The sequence below is a fragment of the Physella acuta genome, unplaced genomic scaffold (assembly GCF_028476545.2).
Source record: "Physella acuta isolate Inbredline_101_S28 unplaced genomic scaffold, ASM2847654v3 ptg000008l, whole genome shotgun sequence".
In the NCBI taxonomy this organism is placed as follows: Eukaryota; Metazoa; Mollusca; class Gastropoda; family Physidae; genus Physella; species Physella acuta.
The window spans coordinates 1,130,500-1,153,812 of NW_026731528.1; positions in this window are offsets into that span (position 1 = coordinate 1,130,500).

The window sequence follows — 23,313 nt, forward strand, 5'->3', positions numbered from 1 at the left end:
GGATTCGAGTCAGTAGAACATCCCTGAGTTACCAGCTCGGATGGGTAACTAACTCGCGTTAGGGAAACAAAGATGGCTGGGCATAGTGCTGACCACACTATCCCGTCATATGCCGAGGTTACAGAAACAGGTGAACTCTACTTCATCAACACCGTGGATCGTCTTGTCTGAAAAGGTAAATTTACCTTACGAGCCGACCCGCGGTGAATCATACGCCGCTATTTAGTTGTTTTATTTTCTACTTTTCAGTAATTCATAATTTGAATGCTGCCACTGAAAATATTTGCTTTAAAACACTAAAACCCTCTTTTCCCCCTACACCCCTCCCCCCTCGTGAAAGCAGCCTCCTTTTAGCTATCACCCCTAAGTTTAAAATCGTTTCAAACTAAATTATCTGCCCCTAATAGCCGTCACTAAACCCGGCTCTATGATTGTAAACATTTAGCGTGAACCACAGCTCACCAGACCATGTGGGGGTGGGGGTGGTTGCGATATGCCTAGAGAGGAAGAGAGGGGGCTGCTAGGAGGCGCGCTTACAGCTTGGTGTTTTCTATGGTCTCCAAGAAAGAATTATATATATAGATTCACCTTCCCGTTACATCATGGTAACCAGACGTCTAACCCTGACCCTAACAACTGTGCTATATCAACAACCACACTTGTACGCCATCACAAGGTACACAGACGCACCAACAGACGATATTTCATTTGTTAAACTGAAGCTAATCACAACATGAAATCAGAGGATCAGATTAAACAGAACTATAAAACTCGTATCAAACTAATCTTGGGGATAGGTCTAATTAAATTTAAATCAAGATTTTTATTTTTGATACGAAAAACACAGATATGTAACGAAACCCGATTTTTAAGGAAACCACAGATTGTTTTTTTTTTAGTTTTACAACAATTTTATGTTAGGTGTTAGTCACAGTTTTATGTCTGTGACGTCAGTTTTATTTTTCTGACGATTGAAGTCCATCCCCTCCCCTCCTCAACCGTTTCGCCTCCCCTCCTCCCCCACACACGTTCTTATTATAGCTTTGATTTTAGATATGAACTGATCACTATAAACTAGATGGTTCAATACTGTATGAGTACTTTATGGGCAGCTTGTATGTTCTCTCTGCGTACTTAAGAGGGGCTTTATGGGTTATTTATACGTACTTTTAAGTACTCTTCTTCTCATTCCTTTGTGGCCCCTGGGGAGCAAAAGACTGCAGCCACAACTCAAAACCGGACTCGACTTTTGGCGGCTCTCTATGTGTGCGCCCACGTAAGCCCAGCGGCTTTTGCCTCTTGTTCTACTCTATGAGTACTTTATATAAAGTACATTATACTGTTTATAGATACCTTGACATTGGTGCTGAAGTTTAGATACACTGTACAAAGATGTCAAATCTACGGGGCCATTAGATAAAGTGTCTTCACATGTTTGTTTTGTTATTGGCTGGGGTCACCCCACAATTCTAACAAGTTTGTTTCTAAAAACTTGACAAGCGTGATGGCCAAAATTAGGAGGATTAGGTTGTAACAGGACAGCTTATTTTTGTTGTTCTAGCACGTTCATACGAGGCTGTGTCCACCCTACAAAAAAAAATTTTGATGTGTTGAATGATCTATGATAAACCCAGCTCTATGGATTTTTTAAAACCTGTTTTTAAGGCAACTTTATTGATACATCAGAGTTGATTTTGCTGCAACTACTTTTTTTGTGGAGGTATACAGCTAAATTTATGTGGCCGCAGTTAAATTTCTCTGGCTGCTGCTAAACTTCTCTGGCTGCAGCGAAGTTTCTCTGGCTGCTGCTAAATTTCTCTGGCTGCAATTATATTTCTGTGGCTACAGTTATATTGCTGTGGCTACAGCTATATTTCTGTGGTTAGACCCAAGTTGACGTGGAAACATATGTTTGCAGTACCACACTTCAACATTCCCGCATTATCTACTTATTGTTGTTATAAGGTAGCTGCTTTGATTTTTACTTTCATGTAAACGGAATATATACAGGAGTATTATAGTCGTATAAAACACCGAAATCAAGATTTTGACAAACCCCGATGTTTCATACCATTCATAGTCGAAAAAAAAACCTTTTGCAATCTTGTCTATATGTCTATTTGTATTTGTGTATGTGCCAAACATGATACATTGAGTACCGATTCAGTTATTTGAACGAACTGTTCTGCATACTATATGTAGGTTTCCATACGCTTCTAAGCGGTTTCTGGTAACCATAACTGATACTATTTCTGGTTTCTCAAAAATCTTCCAAATTATACAATTGTATATAAATGCTCGTATAGAAGCATAATTTAAAAACCTTTCACCTGTATGTGGTTTTTCGAAAAACGGGTAGTTTAATCAGAAGCTTACCTACCATTTCTATTGCCTGATTTCATAAGTAGTGTCCTAGTCCTTACCTTTGTATACAATTATTTATACGATAAAGTTTAGGGGAGCCTACTCCCGTTTTACTCTCCTGTAAACAAAACCAAACATTAAAGTACGCTTAAACGGGGTTACCCAAAGTTATTTCTGGAGCTGCTGGCTTACCCATAGCTACACCTCGCCATCATTAACCACCCCCCACCCCCCCCCCCCTCACCCCTGGCATTACAATAGACACAATAGGAAGCTCCATTACTGCGAGCGCTCGGTGCTTCTGTAAAGATTGTTTCAAACAATTTTCGGCCTCGGTAGCTTTGATGTGGTGCCAGACGCCACTACACCCCCTCCCACTCACACTCAAACACACACATTTACACACATTCACATGTTACCAAGCACACGCTCACTCTCTAGCATATACACATAAACAACCACACCTATACTCTCATACATAAACACACATACCTAAGCTTACACATATCTCATTTAAATAACACTTTATAAGCTCACAGACACACACATACATAAATTCTCTACTCACTGTCACACACACGCATACACTCATTCACACACACACACCAACGTAATTTGCTCTGAGAGGACGTGGGGTTCACCTTAATGGCACCCGGATCGAACCAAAGCTTCGATACCAATACGTTAAGGACCGTGGGGGGGGGGGGGGGGAGGCTCGACCCGCTGACGGTATTAACTAGAGCTAACGACCAGGGGTGTGAGGTGGGGGTGTTAGCTGGGGGGGGGGACAGAGTTTAAAGTTTTTCTATAATCGAAGGGGATTCACTGGTGGGTCCGCGGCCTTTAGCGGCTGCTTTGATGTTTATAGATCACCTGTTGAAAAATAGTAACAGCCGTGACGTCATTGAGGTCAAGGACGATCGCCAATGTCGTCTGTTTACCAAGATGAATAGACATGCTAATACCAGGCTGAGATGGATTTACGTTCTTTCACAATTCGTTAGACTATCATCGGAATATCATATAAGAGAACCGCGGTAGCCAAAGTACGCATTCAAAACAACTTCATTTAGTTTGAAATATGAGCTTGTTTCTTGGCGAAATTAGATTTTTGGAGTTGAAATAGTATCGGTTGTTATATGAGCTAAACGTATCACTACATCTAATCCTTTAGTCAATCAATACTAGCAACACCAGCCAAAAACAGCGAGACAAAACACTGACATAAAAACAAGAGTGAAAAAAAAATCTGTTCGTGGGTTGTTTTTTTAACCGGTCGTTTCTGCACTAACGTTTACAAGGTACAGAAACTCTGTGGAGTACAGTAAAAAACAGAGTTACTTTCCTTAATTAACTCGTTCAACTGTACGACTGAAAACTGTCGTCTCTAAAACTTAATACATTCAAATAAACCTAACACACGTTTTTGTTTCAACGTATTTATTGACTCAAAATTTCGCCCCATCGTTAAAAAAAAGACGAAATTTTAAAATACCCTACCCTCCCTCATACAAACTGATTTTAAAAACATATCCCCCCTCCCTTATAAATCAGACGAGATTTTTAAAAATCCAGTCCCAATTCTTATAGTGAATATTACGTAACCGTAACGAATGGTATACTGATCCTTTGCCCAGTTACAACTTCTGTTCTAAATTAATTAGCTACCCCTCACGAGCATGGGCGTAAGGATAAAGCTAATTATTTTAATTGCTATCTCTGTCTAATGATGAAATGCAAATTAGAGAATCGTTGCGAATGTTTTTATCATCAGAGTAATTAGAACTGCTTCCTTTTCTTTCAGCGGATCGTTATTATTACAAACTAGTAGTTTTTGCCCGTTGATGAGAAAAAACAACAGGCTGTAGAACTTTTGTATAACTTACTGCACCAAGAGATCATCGAATGTAGTTTACAGGCAAACGATCGTTAATATTTTTTAAGACGGCTATTTGTAGAGTAGAAAATATTGACCCAGTTTAAGAATTATGTTTCGTCTTTTAAATTACTTTTGTTTAGAATTCCGCTAGCTTTAGTTTTGGACTTTTGTAAGAAGTTATTTTTATTTTATTTTTAACAGCTTTAAACAAAACATAGGAAAGTCATTAGTCAAAGGAGTTGGTATATCTAGAGATTACATGTGTATTAAGAATTATAATCCCGTAATCCGTGTGCGTCTTTATTAGCCTTTATCAATAATCTTATACATGGAATAATTTTATAAAAAACTCCATCCTTACATGAGATAGAAACTGAATATAAAGCAAAACTCAAACTCAAAACTAAAATTTAAAACATGATCTATGGTTACAGCTTAACCAGATCTATAATCCTTAAGATACGAACTTAATCTAAGCTTAATCCTCTGCCTGAGACTGACCATCCCAACCACAAATACCACTATATAACATTTAAACTCAGAGGCTTGTATACTATAACGTCAGGTTCCATGTTTTTTTAGTGTTTTATTTGTTTTAGTCATCTCTTATTTTGATGTCGTCGTTACACATTTTAAATTAACGCGATTTAACTCTCCCGCTGTCCCTTTCAACATTTGAGATGAAGGTAACGCACCTAGCTGAAATGGCGGCTTTCAAACTAGTTGATTTAATTATTAAAAAGATGCACCATAAATCTTGTCCGTGTAACCTTTTCAAACTGATAACCACATCCGTATAACTGAGCGATATATAGTCAAAATTCACATTTTATTTTTTATATACGGTTTTGAAAACAATAACATCAACATCTGATACCTTGATAAGAAAATGGAGTTAAATTTGCTCTGCATTGAAATCCTGAACAACCAAAGTACAAAGGGTACGACAATTTTACGTGTGCAATTAAATAGGGCTTTGTTAGATCGTTGGTTCAAATTTTCATTTCACGTTCAAAAGTAGGGAATATAAAAAAGTTTCTATCACTGACCCTGGTTATTAAACGAAACAAAAACAGTCACTTAAAACTCTTAACAGGTTAAATATATATATATATATATATATATATATATATTTAAAAATCAGAATAAAAGTTCAAATTAAACGTGGCAAGAAAAAAAACAAATCAAACTTGTAAACATAAAAACACAATATTGAATCAAGGTGTTAAGTTTTATGTGTAGTAAAGAAAAACATCAGCCGAGAGATAAAACTTTAAGACGATTAGTCGGGGTTGTTTTCAGTTATTGATGAATCGGTCGGTCTTTTACGTCGGAGTAACGAATAAAGGGGGTGAAGGGGAGGGGATCACTCTTTTCTGATCGTATAAAGTAGTTCGTAGTGACTAGTTCGTGGTAGAAGAATTATTTGGGACTAGTTGGAGGTAGAAAAGATCTTTGTGAAGAGTTTGAAATGGAAAGGATCTTTATAAATAAGTTGTGATTGAAACGGTTCTTTAAAGTTTAAAATGCTAAAGATCTTTTTCAATAGCAGATCTTTGTGAGAACAGGTACCCCTTAGATATGCCGATCATGAAACGTTTTGTTTGATTGAGTCAATAAGTTTCATCGATTGGCTTTGATTTGAACTTGTTGTTTTGCTACAGGACTACCCAAACGTATCTTGACTCAGGACTAACCGGACTCCTGTCATAATTTGGTTACATTTTTCTACCAAAACACTTCCATCATACAATAAACGTTTTCAAAGATCATTTTAAATTCTAAAATTTCCCCGCCCTTTCAAACACTTGCTGCATCCTGAGCAGATAAAAAACCTGATCACGTGGTTAAGTTGAAGGAAGTGTGGGGTCAACGACCAGCTCAGGGCAAAACAAAACCACATGTCAAGTGAAGGAAAGTGTTGGTGCATCTCAACAAAACCACAGGTCAAGTGAAGGAAAGTGTTGGTGCATCTCAACAAAACCACATGTCAAGTGAAGGAAAGTGTTGGTGCATCTCAACAAAACCACAGGTCAAGTGAAGGAAAGTGTTGGTGCCTCTCAACAAAACCACATGTCAAGTGAAGGAAAGTGTTGGTGCATCACAACAAAACCACATGTCAAGTGAAGTAAAGTGTTGGTGCATCTCAACAAAACCACATGTCAAGTGAAGGAAAGTGTTGGTGCATCTCAACAACAGATTTATTTTGTCCATCCCCAATTAACTCCCTCAATCCCAAGTTTACTCTATCCATCCCAAATCTACACCGTGTATCCCAAATTTACTCCGTCTATCCCAAATTTACCCTGTATCTCCCAAATTTACTCCGTCTATCCCAAATTTACTCCGTCTATCCCAAATTTACCCAGTCTATCCCAAATTTACCCCGTATATCCCAAAGTTACTCCGTCTATCCGAAATTTACTCCGTCCATCCCAAATTTATCCCGTCTATTCCAAATCTACTCCGTATATCCTAAATTTACTCCGTTATCCCAAATTTACTCCGTTCATCCCAAATTTATTCCGTCCATCCCAAATTTACTCCATCCTTCTCAACGACAGATTTATTCCGTCCGAATTATGACCCCCACCATCCACATATATGATAGATTGTTATAGGAGACGGGAAGAAGGTAACACAAAGGTGCAACATTAAGGTGCTCAGAGGAAAGTAGACCAATAAACTAAAACACACAAATATATATATATATATATATATATATATATATATATATATATATAGTAGTATTGTGATAGTATATTGTATTTATGTGTAGACAGACATTAAAAAGTATCGATCATTTACATTATTAAATATCAAATCGTGTTGGTTACTTCAAAGAGTTTCCAAGGGATACAATCTATAATTGTGTTCCATACATAAATATAAGAGATATCAAAGAAGCAAAATATGAAGATAATCCTAGTATATTTTTTTGTAAAACAATCAAAATTATAACTGTTTATAGATTTATGTCTTATTTTTATATCGAAATCAGTTTTAATATGTTTTCTTTATTCTAGTTTAGACAGAAAAACATTGAATGGATTATATACTTACTTGCAGAAAGGTGGAAAACTCGTGATTATCTTTGATAACCCCGTGTCCTAAATTTGATAGTTTTAAAATGTTTGTGTGGTTTAAAAAAAAAAATTTCACTCAACCGGACTGGCGGATATTTCAAGGTAGCGTGCCCTCATTGCCAAGAGTCAATTTTATGTCATGGAAAGCTTTGGAATGATAGATGAGTATGTGTATTACAGAGACACTTCTCCCACGGTCATTTCCATTTCAGTCCATGGGTGGCTAAATGTGAACTTTTGACTCCGCAGCACACTTAACTAAGCAGTCAAGAGAAACCTAGTTTGCACACCTTATTTTAATCTAGTTCTTATGCCATTTTATTTTCTCCCTTTATTTATTATATATGCAATTGATGTTCATTGCAATTGATGTTCATTGTTCATGTCTTTGAAGCTGTGTAAAATCTATCAAATATATTATTATTACTGATTTAAATGTTTAAAACAATTGAATTAATTAAAAAAAAAACTGTTGAGGACTGTATAGATATAGATGTTTGAAAGGGAAGAATGTTTGCTTTGATGTGTCTCATTGTAATAACATAACTTTTCCGATTGCTTAAAATTTGTATCATTGTAATCCCAATTTTTTTTTCAGCTCTACTTAAAAACCCAAATTCCATGAATTAATAAAAAAAATAATTAAAAAATGTGTGGTAGAATTTCACTGTTGAAAGTATGAGTAGTTATCAGAGTGTTATAGAGAAGAGACCATTGTTAACTGTGCATTTTATATTAACAGAACATTTTAGAAATGTTCTGATTAATAAAGTTGGATGTGATTAAAAAAAAAAACTTGTCAGCTTAAATCTTCTAGCTACCGGAATGATATGTTTAGTACAAAGAGACTCAGCAAGTCAAACATTCTTATCTTTCAAAGGTCTCTATCTATAGCAGTCCTCCCACAGTTTTTATTTTAAATTTATTTTAAACATTTAAAATAGTAATAATAATTTATTTGTTAGTTTTACACAGTTTCAAAGACATGAACATCAATTGTATATATAGTAATTAAATGGAGAAAGTAAAATGACATAAGAACTCGACTAAAATAAGGTGTGCAACTCTGTTTCTTTGACTGCCGTATTTACTGTGCTCCATCCTCAGCTGCGAAGTCAAGGGTTGACATTGTAGCTACCCATGGCCAGAAACAGAAACGACCGTGGGAGAAGAGTCACTGTAATACTCATACTGATCTATTATTCCAAAATTGTCCATGACACAAAACTGACACCTGACGATGAGCATACGCTGCCCTTAAAAGGGGGGTAGGCTCCGAAAAAAAACTTTTTAATTAATAAGCCTTTCTTATTTATTTGTATGTATAAGTTAGGGTACTTAAGGGAAAATATTTGCATGCATCATGGACTCTTCTGAAAATATCGTTGCCATTGCAACGGCGGCCATCTTGGAAAAAATCTACCTTTTGTGGAGTTCTAAAATTTCATAAAGTAACATATATATCGGTTATATAATCATTGATCCTTCTTGTACTAACAGAGTCCGCTGGCTAGTTTTTTTTTTGTAAGAGAAAAACCGCTAGAAATATTTGTTTCAAATGTTCAGTTTTTTAAGGTGAAATTCCTATAAATTTAGCATTGATTTCCATGGAATTTCGCCTTACCAAATTTTGAAAATTCAAACAAATATTTCTAGAGTGTTTTCTGTTTTCATATATTTTCAGCAAACCATTATGTGAATGCTTTTCATTAAATCGGTAAAAAAAAATAGTAACTTTCGCTTTTTTTTAAGTTATTTAAACGGTTATGATAGACTACAAGATGAAGGTTAACTTAAAGCAAAATATAGCCTCTATTAAATTTGATTTTTGTTTTATTTTAAGAAGCGCACAGCTTGTTGTTATTTATTTGAATCCGTAAAAAGTTGTCATAAACGTAGTTACTATATTAATATAATATTATTTATAACCAAGGCATAACAGTATTTAATTTGATTCTATTATTAGTAAAAAAAAATTAAAATAACTCTTGTAGTTAAGGTAGCCTACTTTTGGTATTTTTAAATCTTTAAACGAGGCCTAGAAAAATAAATAGGCGCCATATTTTTGTTATAAATGGGAATCATATTCACAACAATTAATTTTTTTTAGAAAATTTGTATCTCTCTCAGGCCAACGAGATCTCGAATTTTAAGTAAGAGAGAACGAGACTTGCAAGCCCTTTAGCGCCCTTGTATTTTAAATAATTTACAGGCAACAATTAATATATGTAATTGAAAATAACATGTTTATTTTCAATCTGGATGAATCATATCTTGAATCTGATGCACGTCGTAACAAAGTTCAGACCCTTGCCCAGTGGCGTAGCGAGGGGGGGGGGCATGTCCCCGGGCGCCGACCTTAGGGGACGCCAAACTGGGTTGGAAAAATAAATTGAAAGCTTGAGGTGGGTGCAAATCGAAAGTTTGAGGGGGGTGCAAATCGAAATCTTGAGAGGGGTGGGTGCAAATCGATAGTTTGTCTCCGGGCGCCTGGAAGGGTCGCTACACCTCTGCCCTGGCCACATCTAAGTTGAGTAACGTCATTTACCTTAAATGTTGTAGCCATTAGCTTGCTTTTGACCATCGGTGGATTGACTTTTGACAAAATTTTGTAAACAAAACTTCCTCTTTGTGGGAAAAAAATTCTTTCAGAAATTTCGTTTTTTTGTTGTTGTCTGAAATTGAAATTTGATTTAGACGTATCTTATTTCATTTTATATTTTAAAGTAAACATTTTTAAATATTTTTAAAATCAAAATTATAAACATACTGTTAACACATTTTTTAAAAATAACTGTGTTTTAATAATACCAAATATATGTGGATACTAGTCGACCTGTGATATCCTTGGGATAACTGCCAATTGTTTACAATTTTTATCCATCGTTGTTGTAGGGGCAATGACCAAATGTTTTTTTCTTCGCTGTTGTATGGGGGCGGTGACCCGGAAGACGACCATTCCAGATCTACATTAATTACTGCTTCAAAACATTCACACACAAAAAACCTTATGATCTTCTCATAGACTAGGTGTGTGTATACACACAAGAAGATGGTTTAGGGTTGCCAAAACTTTTACATTTCCTGCTCCCTAATGTGACACCCGTAAAGTGCCTGCTTACCCCCCAACCCCCCCCCCCCCCTTCCCTCAATCAATAAAGAAAATCGGCTTTCCTATTAATAAATATAATGTTAAATTATGTCCAGACCGCGTTTATAAATGTACATTTCAAATATGCATCCCTCCCACATAATATACGATAATATTTAACAAATAAAAACGTATGCTAATGTGCAGCTTGTTTTTTATATGGGGTCACATAATGAAAGAAGGGGGAGTAATTCAGGAAAACAAAGGCATGCAACTCCGTAAATTTATTTTTGTGCAGTAACTGGGTAACAGCGGGTCCTGGAGCGAGGGGTGTCTGAAATGTCAGCTGGTAGATCTAAGCTGGACTGACATCTAGTCTAAACCCAACTCTAACAACAATACCGGCTAAAAATTGAATGAAAATATCCATTCTTATAGGGCCCTAGTCTAACAACCAAGCCCGAGTTTAAGAGCCCTAGTCTAATAACCACTAACGCTCAATGAACCCTAGTCTAACACCAACGCCCAATGAACCCTAGTCTAACACCAACGCCAAATGAACCCTTGTCTAACACCAACCCCCAATGAACCCTAGTCTATCAACCACCAACTCCCAATGAACCCTAGTCTAACACCAACTCCCAATGAACCCTAGTCTAACACCAACTCCCAATGAACCCTAGTCTAACACCAACTCCCAATGAACCCTAGTCTAACACCAACGCCCAATGAACCCTAGTCTAACACCAACTCCCAATGAACCCTAGTCTAACACCAACCCCCAATGAACCCTAGTCTAACACCAACTCCCAATGAACCCTAGTCTAACACCAACGCCCAATGAACCCTAGTCTAACACCAACTCCCAATGAACCCTAGTCTAACACCAACGCCCAATGAACCCTAGTCTAACACCAACTCCCAATGAACCCTAGTCTAACACCAACGCCCAATGAACCCTAGTCAAACCATCAACTCCCAATGAACCCTAGTCTAACACCAACTCCCAATGAACCCTAGTCTAACACCAACGCCCAATGAACCCTAGTCTAACACCAACTCCCAATGAACCCTAGTCTAACACCAACCCCCAATGAACCCTAGTCTAACACCAACTCCCAATGAACCCTAGTCTAACACCAACGCCCAATGAACCCTAGTCTAACACCAACTCCCAATGAACCCTAGTCTAACACCAACGCCCAATGAACCCTAGTCAAACCATCAACTCCCAATGAACCCTAGTCTAACACCAACTCCCAATGAACCCTAGTCTAACACCAACTCCCAATGAACCCTAGTCTAACACCAACGCCCAATGAACCCTAGTCTAACACCAACGCCCAATGAACCCTAGTCTAACACCAACCCCCAATGAACCCTAGTCTAACACCAACTCCCAATGAACCCTAGTCTAACACCAACGCCCAATGAACCCTAGTCTAACACCAACTCCCAATGAACCCTAGTCTAACACCAACGCCCAATGAACCCTAGTCTAACACCAACGCCCAATGTACCCTAGTCTAACACCAACGCCCAATGAACCCTAGTCAAACCATCAACTCCCAATGAACCCTAGTCTAACACCAACGCCCAATGAACCCTAGTCTAACACCAACTCCCAATGAACCTTGTCTAACACCAACTCCCAATGAACCCTAGTCAAACCATCAACTCCCAATGAACCCTAGTCTAACACCAACGTCACCGTGTAACAATCGGCTCTCTACCAGCCGGCACTAGGAAAACTTTATGACCTGATCATGATCACATGACCTAGTTGGTGAGTAGAATTTTTTTATGGCACTGTCATAAAAGCTCGAGATTAAAGGACTCACTCCTCTAGCGACAGCTGCCAACTGTCATGCCATACTCCCTGCCATGTCAGTTGATGTCACGGTTGGTAAACAAAACCCTGACAGAGGTGTGGGGGGAGTCGGTGTATTTTGTCAGTTTTTGATTGAACTCGATTATAGTAAAAATAAAAATAAAAGCAAAATTATCTCAATTTTGAATATACTATCAATTGAGGTAGGGGTGCGGAGGTCGGATGGTAGAGTTTACGAATGCTAACCCAGTAGTCTTGAGTTGGAATCTCGGGTTCGAGTCTTTTGGCCCATTCAGCTTTAATGAGTACCCGACGTTAGGGAAACCAAGGCGGCTGTCCGTAGTGATGACCACACCAACCGCTCATAAGCCGATGACTACATGATGATGATGCCGATGGTGGTGGTGGTGGTGGTGGTGATGATGATGATATATATACACACCTTGTTGATATCAAGGTTGACATGTCTTGTTGATGTCAAGGTTGACATGTCTTGTTGATGTCAAGGTTGACATGCCTTGTTGATGTCATCAAGGTTGACTTATCTTGTTGATGTCAGGGTTGACATGTCTTGTTGATGTCATCAAGGTTGACATGTCTTGTTGATGTCAAGGTTGACATGTCTAGTTGATGTCATCAAGGTTGACATGTCTTGTTGATGTCATCAAGGTTGACATGTCTTGTTGATGTCAAGGTTGACATGTCTTGTTGATGTCAAGGTTGACATGTCTTGTTGATGTCAAGGTTGACATGTGTTTTTATGTAATAGTTGACATGTGTTTTTAATGTCAATGTTGACATGTCTTGTTGATGTCATCAAGGTTGACATGTCTTGTTGATGTCAAGGTTGACATGTCTGGTTGATGTCATCAAGGTTGACATGTCTTGTTGATGTCAAGGTTGACATGTCTGGTTGATGTCATCAAGGTTGACATGTGTTGTTGATGTCAAGGTTGACATGTCTGGTTGATGTCATCAAGGTTGACATGTCTTGTTGATGTCAAGGTTGACATGTCTTGTTGATGTCATCAAGGTTGACATGTCTTGTTGATGTCAAGGTTGACATGTCTTGTTGATGTCATCAAGGTTGACATGTCTTGTTAATGTCAAGGTTGACATGTCTTGTTGATGTCAAGGTTTACATGTCTTGTTGATGTCAAGGTTGACATGTCTTGTTGATGTCAAGGTTTACATGTCTTGTTGATGTCAAGGTTGACATGTCTTGTTGATGTCAAGGTTGACATGTCTTGTTGATGTCATCAAGGTTGACATGTCTTGTTGATGTCAAGGTTGACATGTCTTGTTGATGTCATCAAGGTTGACATGTCTTGTTGATGTCAAGGTTGACATGTCTTGTTGATCTCAAGGTTGACATGTCTTGTTGATCTCAAGGTTGACATGTCTTGTTGATGTCAAGGTTGACATGTCTTGTTGATGTCAAGGTTGACATGTCTTGTTGATGTCAAGGTTGACATGTCTTGTTGATGTCAAGGTTGACATGTGTTGTTGATGTCAAGGTTTTCCAAAGTCCTATCAAGTACAACTAACAACCACCTACTCAAAGCGCAGATTCGCTATACGATCTAAGTCTGTAGCAAGAGCAATTAGCAATATTTTAAATTACATGCCACTCATCATTTTTTTAAAAATTAAACGAAAAAATTAAACGATTGTGTAATCCTATCCCGACACGAACATAAAAAAAAAATTCCAAGTCTAAATTCATTTTTTTTACATTCTATAAACGGATAAAAATGTCATCCGTCCTATTTGGCCACATCTACATATCGAATCTAACTCCTGATGTTTCGCTTGGCCAGATTTTTTCAAATCTCAACTCCTAAAAGAGACTCAGCCGCCGAGGACGAACGAATGATAAATAAATAATGCTGGCGGTGGGTCGCTCGACAAGTGCCATTACTCGTCCCGGCTAAAGGTCTGGTACCCCTAGCGGATCGAATTAAACTTTTATAAACACTTCTTTTAATCTTGGTAACCCGCCGTTCAGATTTTAAATATGAAAAATACATTTTTTTTTTATGCTCGTGAATTTATCGAAGCACCGACAGCATTAGCGGGTTGGAAGTGTATTGAATCCATTGAATGGAGAGAAATTGCGTTTTTTTGAGCAAAGATAAAAGTTCTATGGATTGGGGGAAAGTGATTTTATATGAGATTCTTTTATATTAAAACGGTGGTTTGCAGATTTTAATTGGAGAAAACTGAATGTATGGAATCGCCTACGTAAAATAAGTAGATAATGTAATAAGTAGTTATTGAGTGGTTAACATTTAATCAGAAATATTTTTAGTTAAGCTATTGTTTAGGTCAGACACATGAGACAAATTTCACTGTAGACAAATTTCACTGTAGACAAATTTCACTGTAGACAAATTTCACTGTAGACAAATTTCACTGTAGACAAATTTCACTGTAGACACACCTACCTTGCAGCAATAAAAAATATATGTTGAAATATTTTAATAAAGACTAAATTAAGACAAATAAACCTAAGAAAGAATATAAGATAAGATGAATTACCTAATTAAAAGGAAATCTGAAATAGTTATTGGTAATACAGATAAAACATCCAATCAGCGTCTTTAGCTCTTGTTTGTTTCAACCAAGTCCACAATACCACCTCCTCTCGTATATAACAAACTATTCCACCCTTATAAAAGTACTAACTTGCTGTGTATATTCTCGTATATAACAAACTATTCCGCCCTTATAAAAGTACTAACTTGCTGAGTATATTCTCGTATATAACAAACTATTCCACCCTTATAAAAGTACTAACTTGCTGAGTATATTCTCGTATATAACAAACTATTCCACCCTTATAAAAGTACTAACTTGCTGAGTATATTCTCGTATATAACAAACTATTCCACCCTTATAAAAGTACTAACTTGCTGAGTATATTCTCGTATATAACAAACTATTCCACCCTTATAAAAGTATAACCCCGTACAGTATATTCTCGTATATAACAAACTATTCCACCCTTATAAAAGTATTAACTTGCTGAGTATATTCTCGTATATAACAAACTATTCCACCCTTATAAAAGTATTAACTTGCTGAGTATATTCTCGTATATAACAAACTATTCCACCCTTATAAAAGTACTAACTTGCTGTGTATATTCTCGTATATAACAAACTATTCCACCCTTATAAAAGTATTAACTTGCTGAGTATATTCTCGTATATAACAAACTATTCCACCCTTATAAAAGTATAACCCCGTACAGTATATTCTCGTATATAACAAACTATTCCACCCTTATAAAAGTATTAACTTGCTGAGTATATTCTCGTATATAACAAACTATTCCACCCTTATAAAAGTATTAACTTGCTGAGTATATTCTCGTATATAACAAACTATTCCACCCTTATAAAAGTACTAACCTGCTGAGTATATTCTCGTATATAACAAACTATTCCACCCTTATAAAAGTATTAACTTGCTGAGTATATTCTCGTATATAACAAACTATTCCACCCTTATAAAAGTATTAACTTGCTGAGTATATTCTCGTATATAACAAACTATTCCACCCTTATAAAAGTACTAACTTGCTGTGTATATTCTCGTATATAACAAACTATTCCACCCTTATAAAAGTATTAACTTGCTGAGTATATTCTCGTATATAACAAACTATTCCACCCTTATAAAAGTATTAACTTGCTGAGTATATTCTCGTATATAACAAACTATTCCACCCTTATAAAAGTATTAACTTGCTGAGTATATTCTCGTATATAACAAACTATTCCACCCTTATAAAAGTACTAACCTGCTGAGTATATTCTCGTATATAACAAACTATTCCACCCTTATAAAAGTACTAACTTGCTGTGTATATTCTCGTATATAACAAACTATTCCACCCTTATAAAAGTATTAACTTGCTGAGTATATTCTCGTATATAACAAACTATTCCACCCTTATAAAAGTATTAACTTGCTGAGTATATTCTCGTATATAACAAACTATTCCACCCTTATAAAAGAACCAACTCGTATATAGTCAACAATTCTACTGTATACAAACAAGTAAAAAAAAAACGTGTTCCTTAAACGCCTGCGGCTGTTGTTGGAGTTTGTCAGGTCAGTACTGACATAAATAAATCATTTGTTTACACAGAAATGTTTGGTGTTTCAGTGCAAGGTATCGTTATGTGAGGTATCGTTCTGTGGGGTGTGGATATGTAAGGTATCGTTATGTTAAGTATCGCTAAGTAGGGTATCGTTCTGTGGGGTGTGGATATGTAAGGTATCGCTAAGTATCGTTATTTGAGGTATCGTTAAATGAAACCTGGTGTACATACACTATGCATTTTGGTAGAGTTTAAATTTTAAATGATGATTAACGAGTTAATTAACGTTAGACTTATGGTAAATATTTTGGTGGACATGTATGACGTCATTTTAAGAGTGTGAGGTCTACCGATTTTTTTAACCAATGTCTACAGTGACTCCATTTATGGACAACAGTGAAAGATCATTTGTACATTTAAAAAAAAAATTATTGTTTACAGTCTATGTGTTTGTTTGGTGTGAAAACCCATAGATCATCTACCCCTTCGTAATGACCTGCTTGAGTTACCCGCCCTTTGAGTTACCCGCCCTTTGAGAATGACCTGTTTGAGTTACCCGCCCTTTGAGAACGACCTTCTTGAGTTACCCGCCCTTTGAAAATGACTTTCTTGAGTTACCCGCCCTTTGAGAATGACCTTCTTGAGTTACCCGCCCTTTGAGAATGACCTTCTTGAGTTACTCGCCCTTTAAGAAAGACCTGCTTAAGTTACTCGCCCTTTGAGAATGACCTGCTTAAGTTACCCGCCCTTTGAGAATGACCTGCTTGAGTTACCCGCCCTAATTTTCGATACATGAATCCAGGTTGTGTGACAGGAAATTGAAGAAACCAAAAGGATATTTTTTGACAGCAAACCGGAAGTGATGTAATCTGTCCATAATTTGATAACACACCCCGAATGAGAAACTAAGCCGGTCAGATAGCAGTAGTCGTCTCCCTTCGTATCAGAGGGATGGAGTCGCCTCCCTTCGTGCTAGAAAGCAGGAGTCGCCTAACTTCATATCGGATAACAGGAGTAACCTCCCTCCATGGCGGATAGCTGGAGTAGCCTCCCTTCATGTCTGGCTACAGTAGTCGCCTCCCTTTTTACGACCAAAGGATTTATCTCCCTTTCAAGCTTTTGAATTCACAAATTTAAATTTTCCCTCACAAAAAGAACATAAAAGCGTCTGCCGTCCATTTTAAGCAATTTACGACCGTTAATTTTTGCCTCTCATCCAGACACTTGAAAAGACATCTAATGATGTATGTGAGCGATTGCCTTTGACATTTTGATTAAGTAAGCACGGTGTTTGAAGAAGCGATTTAGTATCAATAATAAAAGTTAAGTACAGAATATTTTGGACACGGGAATATTAGGTTTAGGAATTACTCAGTACAGAAGATATAGGGTATGGGAACTATTAGGTACAGGAACTATTAGGTACAGGAACTAATAGATACAGGAACTCATAGATACAGGAACTAATAGATACAGGAACTAGTAGGTATAGGAACTATTGTGAAAGGGAACTACGGGTTACTGGAACTATTATATACAGGAACTATTTGGTACAGGAGATCTAGGGTATGGGAATTATTGGGTACAGGAACTATTGTGTAAGGGAACTAGTGGGTACGGGAACTATTATACACAGGAACTATTTGGTACAGAAGCTCAAGGGTAGGGAACTAGTGGTTACAAGAACTTTAAGGAACAGAAACTGTGTGTGTACCGGAACTACTGGTTACTGGAACTATTAGCTACAGATATAATAACTTATTTGTATGTGAGCTATTGGAAATGAACCATTGGCTACGGGAACTATATGGTTGAGGAACTATTTGGTTAGGTAACTTTTCGGTACAGGGGCAGTTGAGTGCATGAACTATTAGATACATGAACTATAGAGTACAGGAATTATTGTGTACGGGGGCAGTTTAGTGCATGGACAAAACGTTAATGCCCGTTTAATGAAATAGGGTAAAAACTGTAACAACACAACTGTTGTAAGAGACGACACTCTCAAGTGATAAATCACCACAATCCTCCTCCATCAACTCTAGTATCTGTCTCACACGAACATCTATCAAATCAGCCAGGGATCACGTATTTTAAAACCTAGACTGGTAAGACAAACAATTTTAGATCTGATTAATAATTCACAATGTCCTACACAGCCAGTTGGATATATAACCCCGCGAAACATGTGTTTAAAGTAATCAAGTTAAGTATAGTTTACTTCAAAAATATCCCCCGGACAAAGTGTTTTATTCGAGTGATGTCCAGTAGCTTATCATCATTAAGCTGGTGATGACAGTGAAGTGCGGTATTGATTTATTAAAATAGAATAGAAACTTGGACGCTGTTTTAAAAATTATGAACAAAAGCAAACTTGAGTACTTCAATTAATGTCAGTGTTGTGAAACAATGAGGTGGGTGGGAAGTTTTATTTTATTCAATAATTTTTTTTAAAATCGAATGACCTACCAGCACGGTGTAAAACGGTTTCTTGTATAAAACTTGACCGGCAACTGTCTGATATATAAGTGGGATTTAATGTAGCGTTTTGGTCTTTAAATATCCAAAACTATTCAAGTTTTAAATTAAGTTAAAACTTGATTAGTATGATATTTTTGGATTAAAACACCACGTATTTTTTTTGTCAAAATATAAAACAGCTTCTTGAAAGTTGACATGATCGGATGAAAAACTAGACAACGTAAATCACAGCACACAAACACATCTTACACCAAACACTACATACATAAAACAACACTTGCTAGTCAACACCCCGTCCTCCACCTCCCCCACCCCCGCACGCGACTGTCGCCCACTCTTTTACTGCCCCCCCCCCCTCCCGCCCACCACAAGCAGAAACACCGTAAACACATTAAACCACCTAATTAGATAATAAAATCCCGATTTTAAAAACAACCCTAAAAACAGAACTTTCAAATTAATTTTTATTTTTAAATTCCAATCAATACACTAATCGATACCTTTTCCTGTGTCATCCTACTAGCCGGCACTCATTAGTTTTAAAACTAATTACACGTGCGCATGACGGGTCTCTGCCACGTGACTCACGCCGATTGATTGATTTTATCATCCGGATATCGATCTCAGTTGTCAGGGGGTGTTGATCTCTGCTGATCGTCTGCTAAGGACCCGGACGCGACAAAGCCGCCATTTTTCATTACATGGGCGGCTCGGATTCAGGTCTAAAAATAGCGCGTCAATTTTATTGGTTGTAAACTGTCAGCTGATTTTTTTTATGGCAGGCTATGACGTGTATGTGGAGTGCAGTGGGGGAAAGCGTGACATTTGACAACTGAGACGATAAAGGATTAGGAAACTTTATGCAAACTATCACAGATTTCCTTGTCGCAAATCCAATCCTGCAATGTGCTGACTGTAATTATTTGTCTGGGTGATCACTCAATATAAGATGAGTGGTGTTCCTCTTGATAGCATGTTCATAAACAGGTTACAGAATATTGATAGTGTAAACACAGTATTATACTTTTTTTATAAAATGTTAATAAATCGTCAACAAAAATATTGAAATGCATCAATAAAATATGGGAAGGTAAGATCACTCAATAAAAGATTCGCAGTGTTCCTATTGATATTATACTGATAAACAGTAAATAGAATATTGATAGTGTAAATACAATATTGTATTTGTTAATCAAAATTTTGATATTCTTGAAGAATATTGACACTCTACCAATACAATGTGGATACTCTGCCAATACAAAATATGGATTTTAAAAAATCCACAATAATCTCTGATGTGAGGCCTTATGTCTAAATGTCAGAAATCTTGCACAAGATTCTTGTGTGTACGAGTTTTTAGTTAAACATATTTGGCTCTCCGAAAATGTGAAGCCGACATTTTTGTGATTGTTGCCCGTTATTTTGTCGAGATTTACATCACCATTAGCACAAATGGATCACACTTCTTATAATTCCACACACTGCTGGTAATGATTAGGGTTAATGTTCGCTTGTTTTCTTCCTTGTAACGAACATCTCTGTTAAAATATTCGGACAACTGGCTGAGAATGGGCCTTTAAGTGTATGCTTCATCCAAAGCTTTCAGACCATTAATTTTGATGCTTTTCTATAAAACTTTATTGTACAAGAGTTATTGATCTGTAAGTGTGGGATGTAGAAATAGCTGCACTAAAGTTTACAACAGTTCACACGTAGTTGTCCGGATTTCGTCCATCCTTTGTTATCCGAAGTTCATTATCTTAAATCTATATTTATGATATGTATTTTATTGTCCATCCTTCGTTGTACGGAGTTCTTGTCTAACCTTCGTTGTACGGAGTTCTTGTCTAACCTTCGTTGTCCATAGCTCGATGACCACCATTCGTTGTCCGTAGTTTGATGACCACAATTCGTTGTCCGGAGTTTGATGACCACCATTTGTTGTCCGGAGTTTGATGACCACCATTCGTTGTCCGGAGTTTGATGACCACCATTCGTTGTCCGGAGTTCGATGACCACCATTCGTTGTCCGGAGTTCGATGAACACCATTCGTTGCCCGTAGTTTGATGACCACCATTCGTTGTCCGTAGTTCGATGAACACCATTCGTTGTCCGGAGTTCGATGACCACCATTCGTTGTCCGGAGTTCGATGACCACCATTCGTTGTCCGGAGTTCGATGAACACCATTCGTTGTCCGTAGTTTGATGACCACCATTCGTTGTCCGTAGTTTGATGACCAACATTCGTTGTCCGGAGTTCGATGAACACTATTCGTTGTCCGGAGTTCGATGACCACCATTCGTTGCCCGTAGTTTGATGACCACCATTCGTTGTCCGTAGTTCGATGAACACCATTCGTTGTCCGGAGTTCGATGACCACCATTCGTTGTCCGGAGTTCGATGACCACCATTCGTTGTCCGGAGTTCGATGAACACCATTCGTTGTCCGTAGTTTGATGACCACCATTCGTTGTCCGTAGTTTGATGAACACCATTCGTTGTCCGTAGTTTGATGACCACCATTCGTTGTTCGGAGTTTGATGACCACCATTCGTTGTTTGGAGTTCGATGACCACCATTCGTTGTCCGGAGTTTGATGACCACCATTCGTTGTCCGGAGTTCGATGAACACCATTCGTTGACCGTAGTTTGATGACCACCATTCGTTGTCCGTAGTTCGATGAACACCATTCGTTGTCCGGAGTTCGATGACCACCATTCGTTGTCCGGAGTTCGATGACCACCATTCGTTGTCCGGAGTTCGATGAACACCATTCGTTGTCCTTAGTTTGATGACCACCATTCGTTGTCCGTAGTTTGATGACCAACATTCGTTGTTCGGAGTTTGATGACCACCATTCCGTGTTTGGAGTTCGATGACCACCATTCGTTGTCCGGAGTTTGATGACCACCATTCGTTGTCCGGAGTTCGATGACCACCATTCGTTGTCCGGAGTTCGATGAACACCATTCGTTGTCCGTAGTTTGATGACCACCATTCGTTGTCCGTAGTTTGATGACCAACATTCGTTGTCCGGAGTTCGATGACCACCATTCGTTGTCCGTAGTTTGATGACCACCATTCGTTGTCCGTAGTTTGATGACCAACATTCGTTGTCCGGAGTTCGATGACCACCATTCGTTGTCCGGAGTTTGATGACCACCATTCGTTGTCCGGAGTTTGATGACCACCATTCGTTGTCCGGAGCTTGATGACCACCATTCGTTGTCCGGAGCTTACTGTCCTACAATAACTCCGTGACTAGCCGACTGACTAGACAACTCGAGGCTGACTGGGAATTGTGGGGGCAACACAATCCATTTATTTCATCTGACCTTTGACCGATGGACTCTAGCGGCCACTTAGTTTTGTGGCGCTAAATAAACATTACCGAGAGTTTTTATTTCGGTGAACATTTTACAGGAATCAATGACAACAGTAGCTGCGGTGATGTAAAAATAGAATAAGTGAAATAGTTGAAAATGTACTATTAGTAACATCATAAATTATAAACAATTAAAAGCTCCATATTGATATCTGACCTTACTGTTGTCTATTTGTCCATTATTTGTGAATGTACTAACAAGATATTTTAAAAATAACACATGTTTATCTATCAAGACCGACGGATGTACTTAGTGTTGGGGGGGGGGGGGGATCTGACTTTTTTTTTTTACGACGATGAACTAAAAGTATGGGTTTTTTATAGAACGAGGCGTACTCTATATATTGCATTTTATTAAATAAAAATGAAAATCATATCAATTTTTATTTGAACTTGGGTAGTCTGTCTGTCTGTGTGTGGGGGGGGGTGGTGTGGGGGGCATTGAGATGTCGTTTTTAAAGAAGGTGTGGGGTCTCTCGATATTTGTGTATAGACGGTCAACATGGCAGACATTTTGTACAGCAGCCTATACAATGATTACGTAGACCGATTCTATTTTTACTGACTCGCGGTAAGTACACATTATGGAAAATATCTGAAGCGAACTTTTTACGATAATTTAAATGAGATCTATAATTTTAAATATGGGACGGTGTGGTCGGATTTTAGAGCACACGGCTGCTAATCTGAGAGTCGGGTTCGGATCTCTGACTCGATTACCTTAGGGCATTCAAGTGTCCACTCAGCTCTAATTGGTACCTGACTCACCTCAGGGAAAGTAAAGGCGACTAAGTATAGTGCTGACCACACTATCCCTTCAAATGCCGAGGTCACAAAAACAAGTGAACTGTGCCCCATGCACCGCTAGGTTCGAAAGGGTCATTTTCTTTCATACTTTAAAATGTGAATGGCTAAGCAAATATTTTTTAGAAGTTTGCGGCTGACATGATCACTTATGTTTTTGTAAACTGTGCGCAAAAAGCCACGTTGGATTAGAGGAACGATGGCTCTTAGTCAAAGTGGAAGCCGACTAGGGTTTAGTTGAAGTGGGGAGGAGGTGGAGGGGGTGTCCGTGAGGAC